At 43.2% G+C, this 18,545-nt stretch overlaps 1 protein-coding gene across 4 annotated transcripts in view; it reads right to left on the bottom strand.

The window, feature by feature from the left end:
- Positions 1–18,545, bottom strand: part of POPDC2 (popeye domain containing 2) — a 47,191-nt gene that overhangs the window by 12,361 nt on the left and 16,285 nt on the right. For 2 of the 4 annotated variants that reach the window (XM_063956868.1, XM_063956864.1), the window contains exon 1: positions 1,267–1,556. The exons of 1 other annotated variant lie outside the window; for it this stretch is intronic. The gene's annotated coding sequence lies outside the window, so the exon portion shown is untranslated. Of the gene's footprint in view, positions 1–1,266; positions 1,557–9,743; positions 9,846–18,545 lie in introns of those variants that run through there. One more of the 4 variants, XM_063956865.1, reaches the window with a different exon arrangement.

Here is an 18,545-nt window from a genome sequence, read left to right as displayed (position 1 = left end):
TTCACAGCCATCCAATCAGACGCGGGTCACTAGCGCTGGCGACACCATCATGGTATACTGACACCTGCCCTCAGACACCAGCGAGAGACCTGAGCTATACAGGGGTGTATGTGGCAGGGTGCCGGGCTGCATCTGTTTACATTTATGCCAGCACAGCCGTACCGTAGCAGCCTACGGGCCAGGGTAGTGTGGGAAGTCAACATTCAGAATATCGACAGGTTCGGAATATCGACATGGAGATTAGATCGTCATTCGTGATTGCTGACATAGTTGTTTGCATATTTTAGCTTAACTCTAACATAATAATGTACTGTCGGCATCCTGGCGTCAACATGCTAAGTATCGACATTACGAACATGTCAGCATTCTAACCATGACATATTACTTGCCGACTTTATGTCCATGTTGACAGTTTGGCGTTGACATTCTGACAGGATACCCCAGCCTACATTTCCCGCCCCTCCCTTCCTATGCCCCGCCTCTGCAGACACAGGTGGGCGTGTCATATCCATGCAAATCTGCCATGTAGCGCATTTTACACTACGCAATCTAGGTCTGGCGATGCAGGAGGCTCTATAACACTAGACACTCGCTGTGTCCTGCGACAAGTCTTCTGCGCCAGCCCTAACCCCCTCCATTGCCCGAGGAATACTGAGAGATCAGAAACGGGTGCAATCTGCCCCTTTTACACCCACATTCTGCCCATTTCCCATTTACTGCGATGACTGCGCTGTGACCCGTCCAGTTACACCCGCAGGACACCCCACTAAGGCTGGATCCTCCTGTGTACACACCGGTGTTGTCCTATAGTCAGTAAATAACTGTGTGCGTCGCGTGTGCCACATACCGCATGCACAGCGCTTACTACGTGCTCCGTGTCCCAGCGCCGGGAACTACACGTGCAGTGATATGTGCAGGCCGCAGGCACGGTTGTGTACGTGTGGTTGTGTTATCGGTGTGTACGGCAGTGGCTGAATTATGTCTCCGATTTGTAGCTGCGAATTTGTACGCAGCGGCTGTGTGGAAATATGCAAATTACGCTCTGCGAATAAATCCTCACAGCGACCGCCATCGCGGCACATACGCAGTGCGCCTCCGACGCATTCACAGACTGCCGATAACTGCAGAAAAACCTGGTTTGCGTACATATCTGAATCAGGCCCGGCGTCGCACAACTCGCAGTATTAGCACGCAGCGCGGTTCCGCCATTTCTCTCCAGCATTATGACAACGGTGACGGATACAGGTTTGGGTACATAAACCTTACCTCTAATGTACGTGTTGGCTCGGGCCCTTCGTTACTCCAGCCTCAGGGGGAAATGTCCTGAGCCCACTGGTGTCGGATAAGGAAGGCTGGTGACTGTGGCCGGCGTTAGTCCATGGGGGCTCCAGTCTCCAGGTCTTCTCCCCCACCCCTGCCCGGTTATATCATACTATGGGCTGTGTGGCGTGTGGGTCACTCTCTGTGTGTGTCTCATAGTGCGACGCCCTGGGAGCAGTGAGTGACACCACTACACACACACAGGGAACGAGGGCTGAGGAATGTCTGTCCTGCCGACAGCCTGAAGTGAGACCCCAGCTGTATAGCCATGTTTGGAGTTGTAACCCAAGGAGGGTTACGCAGGGAGATAGAGAGCAGCACTGAGCATTGCAGAGCTCCCAGTCACACAGCACAAAGCACGCCACGCAGATCAGGGTGCAGAGAGCTGTCACCCAGCACCCAGACAGGACAGGCCACCGCAGGGGCCCCCATACTAGGAGGGCCACAGTAGCAGATTTCACACACAGTGGGCCTGATACGCAGCGTCCATACTGCATGTCGCTGGCCGATGTTTTATGTCTGAGTCGCAGCGCCATAGAAACATAGAATGTGACGGCAGATAAGAAGCACTCGGCCCATCTAGTCTGCCCCTTTTTTTTAACCATATTTTTTATCTCAAACCTTATTTGATCCTTATTTCTGTGTAAGGATATCCTTATGTCTATCCCATGCATGTTTACATTGCTCTACTGTCTTACCCTCTACCACCTCTGATGGGAGGCTATTCCACTTGTCCACTACCCTTTCTGTGAAGTCATTTTTCCTCATATTCCCCGTGAACCTCCCCCCCTCCAGTCTCAGTGCATGTCCTCGTGTCCTATTGCTTCTTTTCCTGTGAGGAATGTTTCCCTCCTGTACCGTGGTGATACCCCTGATATATGTGACAGTCTCTATCATGACCCCCCTTTCCCTTCTCTGCTCCACACTATACATACTATAGTGAGATTTCTAGGTCTTTCTGGGTAAGTTTTGTGATGTAGGCCATGCACCATTTTAGTTACCCTTCTTTGTACAGTCTCTAATGTATTTATATCCTTCTGGAGATATGGGGGTAATTCTGAGTTGATCGCAGCAGGAATTTTGTTAGCAGTTGGGCAAAACCATGTGCACTGCAGGGGGGGGGGGGGGGGGGCAGATATAACATGTGCAGCATACTTGCCTACCTGCCCCTCTCCATGAGGGAGAAAATGCTCCTGGTAATGTAATGTATGATTGCCATCACCTGTGGTGAAACACCATTCTTATCAATTACCTAGCTCACCACAGGTGATGGCAATCATACATTACCAGGAAAGTCCAGGAACAGAGCATTTTCTCCCTCATGGAGAGGGGCAGGTAGGCACGTATGATGTGCAGAGAGTTAGATTTGGGTGGGGTGTGTTCAATCTGCAATCTAAATTGCAGTGTAGAAATAAAGCAGCCAGTATATTTATCCTGCACAGAAACAAAATAACCCACCCAAATCTACCTCTGCACATGTTACATCTGCCCCACCTGCAGTGCACATGGTTTTGCTCAACTGCTAACAAAGTTCCTGCTGCGATCAACTTAGAATTACCCCCTATGGCCTCCAGAATTGAACAAGTATTCTAGATGAGGCCGCACTAATGACCTATACAGTGACATTATTACTTCTTTCTTTCTGCTGCTGATTCCTCTCCCAATGCACCAAGCATCTGACTAGCCTTCCTCATTGCTTTTTTTCATACCTCCCAACTTTCTGGCCGGCAAGGAGGGACATCTGCGCGTGCCCAAAAAGGAGGCGTGGCATCTCAGGAGGGTCCGCAATCACGAGCCACGCCCCGTTTTCGTCACTGAGGGGGCATGCCCAGCGCTCTGTGGGCTACCGGCATGCCACCTCTCCTTCTATCTCCACTGAATAGACACTGTGCGGCGTGCACACAGCGTCTATTCACCACTGCAGGAGCCTCCCAACTGCCCCCCACCCCCACCCCCACCCCCCCACCACGGACACTGCAACCCGCAGGTGGGACAGCGGGACAGTCCCAAAAAACGGGCCAGTCCTACGAAAATCGGAACAGTTGGGAGGTATGCTTTGTCACACTGCCTACCTGCCTTTATGTCACCTGAAATAGTGACTCCTAGATCCCTTTCCTCCTCAGTAGTTCCCAGTATAGTGCCATTAATACTATATTTATCCTTTATGTCACCTGAAATAGTGACTCCTAGATCCCTTTCCTCCTCAGTAGTTTCCAGTATAGTGTCATTAATACTATATTTATCCTTTATGTCACCTGAAATAGTGACTCCTAGATCCCTTTCCTCCTCAGTAGTTCCAGTATAGTGCCATTAATACTATATTTATCCTTTATATCACCTGAAATAGTGACTCCTAGATCCCTTTCCTCCTCAGTAGTTTCCAGTATAGTGCCATTAATACTATATTTATCCTTTATGTCACCTGAGATAGTGACTCCTAGATCCCTTTCCTCCTCAGTAGTTCCCAGTATAGTGCCATTAATACTATATTTATCCTTTATGTCACCTGTAATAGTGACTCCTAGATCCCTTTCCTCCTCAGTAGTTCCCAGTATAGTGCCATTAATACTATATTTATCCTTTATATCACCTGAGATAGTGACTCCTAGATCCCTTTCCTCCTCAGTAGTTTCCAGTATAGTGTCATTAATACTATATTTATCCTTTATGTCACCTGAAATAGTGACTCCTAGATCCCTTTCCTCCTCAGTAGTTCCAGTATAGCGCCATTAATACTATATTTATCCTTTATGTCACCTGAAATAGTGACTCCTAGATCCCTTTCCTCCTCAGTAGTTTCCAGTATAGTGCCATTAATACTGTATTTATCCTTTATGTCATCTGTAATAGTGACTCCTAGATCCCTTTCCTCCTCAGTAGTTCCCAGTATAGTGCCATTAATACTATATTTATCCTTTATATCACCTGAGATAGTGACTCCTAGATCCCTTTCCTCCTCAGTAGTTTCCAGTATAGTGTCATTAATACTATATTTATCCTTTATGTCACCTGAAATAGTGACTCCTAGATCCCTTTCCTCCTCAGTAGTTCCAGTATAGCGCCATTAATACTATATTTATCCTTTATGTCACCTGAAATAGTGACTCCTAGATCCCTTTCCTCCTCAGTAGTTTCCAGTATAGTGCCATTAATACTGTATTTATCCTTTATGTCATCTGTAATAGTGACTCCTAGATCCCTTTCCTCCTCAGTAGTTCCCAGTATAGTGTCATTAATACTATATTTATCCTTTATGTCACCTGAAATAGTGACTCCTAGATCCCTTTCCTCCTCAGTAGTTTCCAGTATAGTGCCATTAATACTATATTTAGCCTTTATGTCACCTGAAATAGTGACTCCTAGATCTCTTTCCTCCTCAGTAGTTCCCAGTATAGTGCCATTAATACTATATTTATCCTTTATGTCACCTGAAATAGTGACTCCTAGATCCCTTTCCTCCTCAGTAGTTTCCAGTATAGAGCCATTAATACTATATTTATCCTTTATGACACCTGAAATAGTGACTCCTAGATCCCTTTCCTCCTCAGTAGTTTCCAGTATAGTGCCATTAATATTATATTTATCCTTTATGTCACCTGAGATAGTGACTCCTAGATCCCTTTCCTCCTCAGTAGTTCCCAGTATAGTGCCATTATACTATATTTATCCTTTATGTCACCTGAAATAGTGACTCCTAGATCCCTTTCCTCCTCAGTAGTTCCAGTATAGTGCCATTAATATTATATTTATCCTTTATGTCACCTGAGATAGTGACTCCTAGATCCCTTTCCTCCTCAGTAGTTTCCAGTATAGTGCCATTAATACTATATTTATCCTTTATGTCACCTGAGATAGTGACTCCTAGATCCCTTTCCTCCTCAGTAGTTCCCAGTATAGTGCCATTAATACTATATTTATCCTTTATGTCACCTGAAATAGTGACTCCTAGATCCCTTTCCTCCTCAGTAGTTTCCAGTATAGAGCCATTAATACTATATTTATCCTTTATGACACCTGAAATAGTGACTCCTAGATCCCTCTCCTCCTCAGTAGTTTCCAGTATAGTGCCATTAATACTATATTTATCCTTTATGTCACCTGAAATAGTGACTCCTAGATCCCTTTCCTCCTCAGTAGTTTCCAGTATAGTGCCATTATACTATATTTATCCTTTATGTCACCTGAAATAGTGACTCCTAGATCCCTTTCCTCCTCAGTAGTTTCCAGTATAGTGCCATTAATACTATATTTATCCTTTATGTCACCTGAAATAGTGACTCCTAGATCCCTTTCCTCCTCAGTAGTTTCCAGTATAGTGCCATTAATACTATATTTATCCTTTATGTCACCTGAAATAGTGACTCCTAGATCCCTCTCCTCCTCAGTAGTACCCAGTATAGTGCCATTAATACTATAGTTATCCTTTATGTCACCTGAAATAGTGACTCCTAGATCCCTCTCCTCCTCAGTAGTTTCCAGTATAGTGCCATTGATACTATATTTATCCTTTATGTCACCTGAAATAGTGACTCCTAGATCCCTTTCCTCCTCAGTAGTTCCCAGTATAGTGCCATTAATACTATATCCTTTATGTCACCTGAAATAGTGACTCCTAAATCTCTTTCCTCCTCAGTAGTCCCCAGTATAGTGCCATTAATACTATATTTACCCTTTATGTCACCTGAGACTGTGACTCCTAGATCCCTTTCCTCCTCAGTAGTGTCCAGTATAGTGCCATTAATACTATATTTATCCTGTCACCTGAAATAGTGACTCCTAGATCCCTTTCCTCCTCAGTAGTTTCCAGTATAGTGCCATTATTACTATATTTATCCTTTATGTCACCTGAAATAGTGACTCCTAGATCCATTTCCTCCTCAGTAGTTCCCAGTATAGTGTCATTAATACTATATTTATCCTTTATGTCACCTGAAATAGTGGCTCCTAGATCCCTTTCCTCCTCAGTAGTTTCTAGTATAGCGCCATTAATACTATATTTATCCTTTATGTCACCTGAGATAGTGACTCCTAGATCCTTTTCCTTCTTAGTAGTTTCCAGTATAGTGTCATTAATACTATATTTATCCTTTATGTCACCTGAAATAGTGACTCCTAGATCCCTTTCCTCCTCAGTAGTCCCCAGTATAGTGCCATTAATGCTATATTTATCCTTTATGTCACCTGAGATAGTGACTCCTAGATCCCTTTCCTCCTCAGTAGTTCCCAGTATAGTGCCATTAATACTATATTTATCCTTTATGTCACCTGAAATGGTGACTCCTAGATCCCTCTCCTCCTCAGTAGTACCCAGTATAGTGCCATTAATACTATATTTATCCTTTATGTCACCTGAAATAGTGACTCCTAGATCCCTTTCCACCTCAGTAGTTCCAGTATAGTGCCATTAATACTATATTTATCCTTTATGTCACCTGAAATAGTGACTCCTAGATCCCTTTCCTCCTCAGTAGTTCCAGTATAGTGCCATTAATACTATATTTATCCTTTATGTCACCTGAAATAGTGACTCCTAGATCCCTTTCCTCCTCAGTAGTTCCCAGTATAGTGCCATTAATACTATATCCTTTATGTCACCTGAAATAGTGACTCCTAGATCCCTTTCCTCCTCAGTAGTTTCCAGTATAGTGCCATTATTACTATATTTATCCTTTATGTCACCTGAAATAGTGACTCCTAGATCCATTTCCTCCTCAGTAGTTCCCAGTATAGTGTCATTAATACTATATTTATCCTTTATGTCACATGTAATAGTGACTCCTAGATCCCTTTCCTCCTCAGTAGTTTCTAGTATAGCGCCATTAATACTATATTTATCCTTTATGTCACCTGAAATAGTGACTCCTAGATCCCTTTCCTCCTCAGTAGTTTCCAGTATAGTGCCATTAATACTATATTTATCCTTTATGTCACCTGAGATAGTGACTCCTAGATCCCTTTCCACCTCAGTAGTTTCCAGTATAGTGTCATTAATACTATATTTATCCTTTATGTCACCTGAAATAGTGACTCCTAGATCCCTTTCCTCCTCAGTAGTCCCCAGTATAGTGCCATTAATACTATATTTATCCTTTATGTCATCTGAGATAGTGACTCCTAGATCCCTTTCCTCCTCAGTAGTTCCCAGTATAGTGCCATTAATACTATATTTATCCTTTATGTCACCTGAAATAGTGGCTCCTAGATCCCTTTCCTCCTCAGTAGTTCCCAGTATAGTGCCATTAATACTATATCCTTTATGTCACCTGAAATAGTGACTCCTAGATCCCTTTCCTCCTCAGTAGTTTCCAGTATAGTGCCATTATTACTATATTTATCCTTTATGTCACCTGAAATAGTGACTCCTAGATCCATTTCCTCCTCAGTAGTTCCCAGTATAGTGTCATTAATACTATATTTATCCTTTATGTCACATGTAATAGTGACTCCTAGATCCCTTTCCTCCTCAGTAGTTTCTAGTATAGCGCCATTAATACTATATTTATCCTTTATGTCACCTGAGATAGTGACTCCTAGATCCTTTTCCTTCTTAGTAGTTTCCAGTATAGTGTCATTAATACTATATTTATCCTTTATGTCACCTGAAATAGTGACTCCTAGATCCCTTTCCTCCTCAGTAGTCCCCAGTATAGTGCCATTAATCAGTGGCGTAAGTTCGTCCTAGTCGCCCGGAGGCATGATACATTTTGGTGCCCCCCTACACATACACACACATACCATATGTAGCTATCCGGCACCCAGGGTGAACAGTAGCAGCGTGCTCAGGTACCTTTCCCAATAGTAATATAGATACACATAGAAAGTGGACGCACTCCAAGTCAGTCATTACAATAAAACAGACACCAGCATACCATTATAGTACACCTACAGTGCTCCCTCACCCGCCAGGTCTCCATGGAGATGCTTTGGCGCAGCGGTGTGCCAATATAATTAGTGTTCACTGTGGTATTTTTTTTTAGGGCAGGGTGCTGATCACGGGGAGGGCACATTTTTCATTCGGGAGGGCACATTTTTAAGTTAGATGGGCAAACTTAGGTACATACTATAATGCTTGGTGCTCCCATTCCTATGGCCAAAACATGGACAGTGCGCACCGAAGGTGCGCAGCAAAAATCTAGGGGCGTTGTTTCGTGGGGAAGGTAGTGCCCCTAATACACATTGCACCAGTTAGAACCTCCTATACACACTGCGCCAGGTAGAGCACGTTATACATATTGCGCCAGATAGAGCACATTATACACATTGCGTCAGATAGAGCACATTATACACATTGCGTCAGGTAGGGAGCACTGAGGCACATTGCACCAGGTAGAGAGCACTGAGACACATTGCACCAGGTAAAGAGCACTGAGGCACAATGCACCAGGTAGAGAGCACTGAGATACATTGCACCAGGTAGAGAGCACTGAGACACATTGCACCAGGTAGAGAGCACTGAGGCACACTGCACCAGGTAGAGAGCACTGAGGCACACTGCACCAGGTAGAGAGCACTGAGGCACACTGCACCAGGTAAAGAGCACTGAGGCACACTGCACCAGGTAGAGAGCACTGAGGCACACTGCACCAGGTAGAGAGCACTGAGGCACACTGCACCAGGTAGAGAGCACTGAGGCACACTGCACCAGGTAGAGAGCACTGAGGCACACTGCACCAGGCAGAGAGCACTGAGGCACACTGCACCAGGTAAAGAGCACTGAGGCACACTGCACCAGGTAAAGAGCACTGAGGCACACTGCACCAGGTAGAGAGCACTGAGGCACACTGCACCAGGTAGAGAGCACTGAGGCACACTGCACCAGGTAGAGAGCACTGAGGCACACTGCACCAGGTAGGGAGCACTGAGGCACACTGCACCAGGTAGGGAGCACTGAGGCACACTGCACCAGGTAGAGAGCACTGAGGCACACTGCACCAGGTAGAGAGCACTGAGGCACACTACACCAGGTAGAGAGCACTGAGGCACACTGCACCAGGTAGAGAGCACTGAGGCACACTGCACCAGGTAGGGAGCACTGAGGCACACTGCACCAGGTAGGGAGCACTGAGGCACACTGCACCAGGTAGGGAGCACTGAGGCACACTGCACCAGGTAGAGAGCACTGAGGCACACTGCACCAGGTAGAGAGCACTGAGGCACACTACACCAGGTAGAGAGCACTGAGGCACACTACACCAGGTAGGGAGCACTGAGGCACACTGCACCAGGTAGGGAGCACTGAGGCACACTGCACCAGGTAGGGAGCACTGAGGCACACTGCACCAGGTAGAGAGCACTGAGGCACACTGCACCAGGTAGAGAGCACTGAGATACATTGCACCAGGTAGAGAGCACTGAGATTAATGTTTACAGCTGCAAAATACTTACAAGGTTAATTTAGCCCAGGGGGACTCTCATGTACGTACCGGGTCTGGCGGCGCACGGCTGGCCGACGTGGAGGGGTCCGGCAGGCAGCAAACGGCGGAGCGGCAGGGCGCACAAAAACTGGCAGGGCGGGATTCAGCTGTCTAAAAAAGGGGCAGACACCTAGCGTGAACACTAGATATATATTAAAAAAAACACAAACGCCTCATTCACTTAAACACTCACACACGTCTCACTTAAACACACACGCCTCTCACTTACATACACATGCCTCTCACTTACACACACCTCTCACACACGTGCCTCTCACTTACACACACCTCTCACACAAGTGCCTCTCACATACACGTGCCTCTCATATACACATGCCTCTCACTTACATACACATGCGTCTCACTTATAGGCCCTACACACATAGCGATTTCACTGCACGATATGAACGATCTTGTTCATTAATGAACGAGATATCGTTCATATCGTGCAGTGTGGAGTCCCCAGCGATGAACGATGTGCGGCCCCGCGCTCGTTCATCGCTGGGGCCATGTCGGCTGTGCATGCAGGCCAATATGGACGAGATCGTCCATATTTGCCTGCAAGTCTACGGAGCCGAGTGACGGGGGGAGTGAAGAAACTTCACTCCCCCCGTCACTGCCCCCCCGCCGCCGGGTCGCTCGTCGGCCGTATCGGCCGTCGGGCACCTTGGTGGCGCATCGCCTAGTGTGTAGGGCCCCTTACATACACATGCCTCTCACACACACACACACACACACACACACACACATGCCTCTCACTTACATACACATGCCTCCCACTTACATACACATGCCTCACACACACACACACACACACACACACACACACACACACACACACACACACACACACACACATATGCCTCTCACTTACATACACATACATGCCTCTCACACACATGCCACTCTCACACACACATCACACATGCCTCTTTTACTTGAATGTACAACTTTCCTTAAAAACACACACACCTCACTTAAAAACAAGCACACACAAAACACAGTACTTCCCCCCCAAATACACCTCTCCCCCACCCCCCACACAGTGCCTACCTTTGGCTATCATCCAGAGCATGGAGGAGCAGAGAGTTCTGAGCTTCCCTCGGCTGGCTTACTAAGGGCCCGGGAGGAGCTGTGCTCTGGAGCTCCCCCTAGCTGCAGCCAGTGCCATCTCTCTCTACAGGAGGCAGCTTCCGTGTCACTGACACAGCTCCTCCATCTGCAATAGCAGCGCAGTTCTCAGGCTGCGGGAGACAGTGGAGGAGATGCGCCCCCTTGTGGCCAGGAGCCCGGCGGCAGCCGACTCCACTGCCTCCCACAGTTCCGCCCCTGCCATTAATACTATATTTATCCTTTATGTCACCTGAGATAGTGACTCCTAGATCCCTTTCCTCCTCAGTAGTTCCCAGTATAGTGCCATTAATACTATATTTATCCATTATGTCACCTGAAATAGTGACTCCTAGATCCCTCTCCTCCTCGGTAGTACCCAGTATAGTGCCATTAATACTATATTTATCCTTTATGTCACCTGAAATAGTGACTCCTAGATCCCTTTCCACCTCAGTAGTTCCAGTATAGTGCCATTAATACTATATTTATCCTTTATGTCACCTGAAATAGTGACTCCTAGATCCCTTTCCTCCTCAGTAGTTCCAGTATAGTGCCATTAATACTATATTTATCCTTTATGTCACCTGAAATAGTGACTCCTAGATCCCTTTCCTCCTCAGTAGTACCCAGTATAGTGCCATTAATACTATATTTATCCTTTATGTCACCTGAAATAGTGACTCCTAGATCCCTTTCCACCTCAGTAGTTCCAGTATAGTGCCATTAATACTATATTTATCCTTTATGTCACCTGGAATAGTGACTCCTAGATCCCTTTCCTCCTCAGTAGTTCCCAGTATAGTGCCATTAATACTATATTTATCCTTTATGCCACCTGGAATAGTGACTCCTAGATCCCTTTCCTCCTCAGTAGTTCCCAGTATAGTGCCATTAATACTATATTTATCCTTTATGTCACCTGGAATAGTGACTCCTAGATCCCTTTCCTCCTCAGTAGTTCCCAGTATAGCGCCATTAATACTATATTTATCCTTTATGTCACCTGAAATAGTGACTCCTAGATCCCTTTCCTCCTCAGTAGTTTCCAGTATAGTGCCATTAATACTATATTTATCCTTTATGTCACCTGAGATAGTGACTCCTAGATCCCTTTCCACCTCAGTAGTTCCCAGTATAGTGCCATTAATACTATATTTATCCTTTATGTCACCTGGAATAGTGACTCCTAGATCCCTTTCCTCCTCAGTAGTTCCCAGTATAGTGCCATTAATACTATATTTATCCTTTATGTCACCTGGAATAGTGACTCCTAGATCCCTTTCCTCCTCAGTAGTTCCCAGTATAGTGCCATTAATACTATATTTATCCTTTATGTCACCTGGAATAGTGACTCCTAGATCCCTTTCCTCCTCAGTAGTTCCCAGTATAGCGCCATTAATACTATTTTTATCCTTTATGTCACCTGAAATAGTGACTCCTAGATCCCTTTCCTCCTCAGTAGTCCCCAGTATAGTGCCATTAATACTATATTTATCCTTTATGTCACCTGAGATAGTGACTCCTAGATCCCTTTCCTCCTCAGTAGTTCCCAGTATAGTGCCATTAATACTATATTTATCCTTTATGTCACCTGAAATAGTGACTCCTAGATCCCTTTCCACCTCAGTAGTTCCAGTATAGTGCCATTAATACTATATTTATCTTTTATGTCACCTGAAATAGTGACTCCTAGATCCCTTTCCTCCTCAGTAGTTCCAGTATAGTGCCATTAATACTATATTTATCCTTTATGTCACCTGAAATAGTGACTCCTAGATCCCTTTCCTCCTCAGTAGTTCCCAGTATAGTGCCATTAATACTATATTTATCCTTTATGTCACCTGGAATAGTGACTCCTAGATCCCTTTCCTCCTCAGTAGTTCCCAGTATAGCGCCATTAATACTATATTTATCCTTTATGTCACCTGGAATAGTGACTCCTAGATCCCTTTCCTCCTCAGTAGTTCCCAGTATAGTGCCATTAATACTATATTTATCCTTTATGTCACCTGAGATAGTGACTCCTAGATCCCTTTCCTCCTCAGTAGTTCCCAGTATAGTGCCATTAATACTATATTTATCCTTTATGTCACCTGAAATAGTGACTCCTAGATCCCTCTCCTCCTCAGTAGTACCCAGTATAGTGCCATTAATACTATATTTATCCTTTATGTCACCTGAAATAGTGACTCCTAGATCCCTTTCCACCTCAGTAGTTCCAATATAGTGCCATTAATACTATATTTATCCTTTATGTCACCTGAAATAGTGACTCCTAGATCCCTTTCCTCCTCAGTAGTACCCAGTATAGTGCCATTAATACTATACTTATCCTTTATGTCACCTGAAATAGTGACTCCTAGATCCCTTTCCACCTCAGTAGTTCCAGTATAGTGCCATTAATACTATATTTATCCTTTATGTCACCTGGAATAGTGACTCCTAGATCCCTTTCCTCCTCAGTAGTTCCCAGTATAGTGCCATTAATACTATATTTATCCTTTATGTCACCTGGAATAGTGACTCCTAGATCCCTTTCCTCCTCAGTAGTTCCCAGTATAGTGCCATTAATACTATATTTATCCTTTATGTCACCTGGAATAGTGACTCCTAGATCCCTTTCCTCCTCAGTAGTTCCCAGTATAGCGCCATTAATACTATATTTATCCTTTATGTCACCTGGAATAGTGACTCCTAGATCCCTTTCCTCCTCAGTAGTTCCCAGTATAGTGCCATTAATACTATATTTATCCTTTATGTCACCTGGAATAGTGACTCCTAGATCCCTTTCCTCCTCAGTAGTTTCCAGTATAGTGCTATTAATACTATATTTATCCTTTATGTCACCTGAAATAGTGACTCCTAGATCCCTTTCCTCCTCAGTAGTTTCCAGTATAGTGTCATTAATACTATATTTATCCTTTATGTCACCTGAAATAGTGACTCCTAGATCCCTTTCCTCCTCAGTAGTTTCCAGTATAGTACCATTAATACTATATTTATCCTTTATGTCACCTGGAATAGTGACTCCTAGATCCCTTTCCTCCTCAGTAGTTTCCAGTATAGTGCCATTAATACTATATTTAGCCTTTATGTCACCTGAAATAGTGACTCCTAGATCCCTCTCCCCCTCAGTAGTTTCCAGTATAGTGCCATTAATACTATATTTATCCTTTATGTGACCTGGAATAGTGACTCCTAGATCCCTTTCCTCCTCAGTAGTTTCCAGTATAGTGCCATTAATACTATATTTATCCTTTATGTCACCTGGAATAGTGACTCCTAGATCCCTTTCCTCCTCAGTAGTTCCCAGTATAGTGCCATTAATACTATATTTATCCTTTATGTCACCTGGAATAGTGACTCCTAGATCCCTTTCCTCCTCAGTAGTTCCCAGTATAGTGCCATTAATACTATATTTATCCTTTATGTCACCTGGAATAGTGACTCCTAGATCCCTTTCCTCCTCAGTAGTTCCCAGTATAGCGCCATTAATACTATATTTATCCTTTATGTCACCTGGAATAGTGACTCCTAGATCCCTTTCCTCCTCAGTAGTTCCCAGTATAGTGCCATTAATACTATATTTATCCTTTATGTCACCTGAAATAGTGACTCCTAGATCCCTTTCCTCCTCAGTAGTTTCCAGTATAGTGTCATTAATACTATATTTATCCTTTATGTCACCTGAAATAGTGACTCCTAGATCCCTTTCCTCCTCAGTAGTTTCCAGTATAGTACCATTAATACTATATTTATCCTTTATGTCACCTGGAATAGTGACTCCTAGATCCCTTTCCTCCTCAGTAGTTTCCAGCATAGTGCCATTAATACTATATTTAGCCTTTATGTCACCTGAAATAGTGACTCCTAGATCCCTCTCCCCCTCAGTAGTTTCCAGTATAGTGCCATTAATACTATATTTATCCTTTATGTGACCTGGAATAGTGACTCCTAGATCCCTTTCCTCCTCAGTAGTTTCCAGTATAGTGCCATTAATACTATATTTATCCTTTATGTCACCTGGAATAGTGACTCCTAGATCCCTTTCCTCCTCAGTAGTTTCCAGTATAGTGCTATTAATACTATATTTATCCTTTATGTCACCTGAAATAGTGACTCCTAGATCCCTTTCCTCCTCAGTAGTTTCCAGTATAGTGTCATTAATACTATATTTATCCTTTATGTCACCTGAAATAGTGACTCCTAGATCCCTTTCCTCCTCAGTAGTTTCCAGTATAGTACCATTAATACTATATTTATCCTTTATGTCACCTGGAATAGTGACTCCTAGATCCCTTTCCTCCTCAGTAGTTTCCAGTATAGTGCCATTAATACTATATTTAGCCTTTATGTCACCTGAAATAGTGACTCCTAGATCCCTCTCCCCCTCAGTAGTTTCCAGTATAGTGCCATTAATACTATATTTATCCTTTATGTGACCTGGAATAGTGACTCCTAGATCCCTTTCCTCCTCAGTAGTTTCCAGTATAGTGCCATTAATACTATATTTATCCTTTATGTCACCTGGAATAGTGACTCCTAGATCCCTTTCCTCCTCAGTAGTTCCCAGTATAGTGCCATTAATACTATATTTATCCTTTATGTCACCTGGAATAGTGACTCCTAGATCCCTTTCCTCCTCAGTAGTTCCCAGTATAGTGCCATTAATACTATATTTATCCTTTATGTCACCTGGAATAGTGACTCCTAGATCCCTTTCCTCCTCAGTAGTTCCCAGTATAGCGCCATTAATACTATATTTATCCTTTATGTCACCTGGAATAGTGACTCCTAGATCCCTTTCCTCCTCAGTAGTTCCCAGTATAGTGCCATTAATACTATATTTATCCTTTATGTCACCTGAAATAGTGACTCCTAGATCCCTTTCCTCCTCAGTAGTTTCCAGTATAGTGTCATTAATACTATATTTATCCTTTATGTCACCTGAAATAGTGACTCCTAGATCCCTTTCCTCCTCAGTAGTTTCCAGTATAGTACCATTAATACTATATTTATCCTTTATGTCACCTGGAATAGTGACTCCTAGATCCCTTTCCTCCTCAGTAGTTTCCAGCATAGTGCCATTAATACTATATTTAGCCTTTATGTCACCTGAAATAGTGACTCCTAGATCCCTCTCCCCCTCAGTAGTTTCCAGTATAGTGCCATTAATACTATATTTATCCTTTATGTGACCTGGAATAGTGACTCCTAGATCCCTTTCCTCCTCAGTAGTTTCCAGTATAGTGCCATTAATACTATATTTATCCTTTATGTCACCTGGAATAGTGACTCCTAGATCCCTTTCCTCCTCAGTAGTTTCCAGTATAGTGCCATTAATACTATATTTATCCTTTATGTCACCTGAAATAGTGACTCCTAGATCCCTCTCCCCCTCAGTAGTTTCCAGTATAGTGCCATTAATACTATATTTATCCTTTATGTCACCTGAGATAGTGACTCCTAGATCCCTTTCCTCCTCAGTAGTTCCCAGTATATTGCCATTAATACTATATTTATCCTTTATGTCACCTGAAATAGTGACTCCTAGATCCCTTTCCTCCTCAGTAATTCCCAGTATAGTGCCATTAATACTATATTTATCCTTTATGTCACCTGAGATAGTGACTCCTAGATCCCTTTCCTCCTCAGTAGTTCCCAGTATAGCGCCATTAATACTATATTTATCCTTTATGTCATCTGAAATAGTGACTCCTAGATCCCTCTCCTCCTCAGTAGTTCCAGTATATTGCCATTAATACTATATTTATCCTTTATGTCACCTGAAATAGTGACTCCCAGATCCCTTTCCTCCTCAGTAATTCCCAGTATAGCGCCATTAATACTATATTTATCCTTTATGTCACCTGAAATAGTGACTCCTAGATCCCTCTCCCCCTCAGTAGTTTCCAGTATAGCGCCATTAATACTATATTTATCCTTTATGTCACCTGAAATAGTGACTCCTAGATCCCTCTCCCCCTCAGTAGTTTCCAGTATAGTGCCATTAATACTATATTTATCCTTTATGTCACCTGAGATAGTGACTCCTAGATCCCTTTCCTCCTCAGTAGTTCCCAGTATATTGCCATTAATACTATATTTATCCTTTATGTCACCTGAAATAGTGACTCCTAGATCCCTTTCCTCCTCAGTAATTCCCAGTATAGTGCCATTAATACTATATTTATCCTTTATGTCACCTGAGATAGTGACTCCTAGATCCCTTTCCTCCTCAGTAGTTCCCAGTATAGCGCCATTAATACTATATTTATCCTTTATGTCATCTGAAATAGTGACTCCTAGATCCCTTTCCTCCTCAGTAATTCCCAGTATAGTGCCATTAATACTATATTTATCCTTTATGTCATCTGAAATAGTGACTCCTAGATCCCTCTCCTCCTCAGTAGTTCCAGTATAGTGCCATTAATACTATATTTATCCTTTATGTCACCTGAGATAGTGACTCCTAGATCCCTTTCCTCCTCAGTAGTTTCCAGTATAGTGCCATTAATACTATATTTATCCTTTATGTCACCTGAAATAGTGACTCCTAGATCCTTTTCCTCCTCAGTAGTTTCCAGTATAGCGCCATTAATACTATATTTATCCTTTATGTCACCTGAAATAGTGACTCCTAGATCCCTTTCCTCCTCAGTAGTTCCAGTATAGTGCCATTAATACTCTATTTATCCTTTATGTCACCTGAGATAGTGACTCCTAGATCCCTCTCCTCCTCAGTAGTTTCCAGTATAGTGCCATTAATACTATATTTATCCTTTATGTCACCTGAGATAGTGACTCCTAGATCCCTTTCCTCCTCAGTAGTACCCAGTATAGTGCCATTAATACTATATTTATCCTTTATGTCACCTGAAATAGTGACTCCTATATCCCTTTCCTCCTCAGTAGTTTCCAGTATAGTGCCATTAATACTATATTTATCCTTTATGTCACCTGAAATAGCGACTCCTAGATCCTTTTCCTCCTCAGTAGTTTCCAGTATAGCGCCATTAATACTATATTTATCCTTTATGTCACCTGAAATAGTGACTCCTAGATCCCTTTCCTACTCAGTAGTTTCCAGTATAGCGGTATTAATACTATATTTATCCTTTATGTCACCTGAAATAGTGACTCCTAGATCCCTTTCCTCCTCAGTAGTTTCCAGTATATTGCCATTAATACTATATTCATCCTTTATGTCACCTGAGATAGTGACTCCTAGATCCCTTTCCTCCTCAGTAGTTCCCAGTATAGCGCCATTAATACTATATTTATCCTTTATGTCACCTGAAATAGTGACTCCTAGATCCCTTTCCTCCTCAGTAGTTTCCAGTATAGTGCCATTAATACTATATTTATCCTTTATGTCACCTGAAATAGTGACTCCTAGATCCCTTTCCTCCTCAGTAGTTCCCAGTATAGCGCCATTAATACTATATTTATCCTTTATGTCACCTGAAATAGTGACTCCTAGATCCCTCTCCTCCTCAGTAGTTTCCAGTATAGCGCCATTAATACTATATTTAGCCTTTATGTCACCTGAAATAGTGACTCCTAGATCCCTTTCATCCTCAGTAGTTTCCAGTATAGTGCCATTAATACTATATTTATCCTTTATGTCACCTGAGATAGTGACTCCTAGATCCCTTTCCTCATCAGTAGTTTCCAGTATAGTGCCATTAATACTAT

This window comes from Pseudophryne corroboree, chromosome 2, assembly GCF_028390025.1.
Source record: "Pseudophryne corroboree isolate aPseCor3 chromosome 2, aPseCor3.hap2, whole genome shotgun sequence".
Taxonomy (NCBI): Eukaryota; Metazoa; Chordata; class Amphibia; order Anura; family Myobatrachidae; genus Pseudophryne; species Pseudophryne corroboree.
This window is presented reverse-complemented; position numbering and strand designations above follow the sequence as displayed.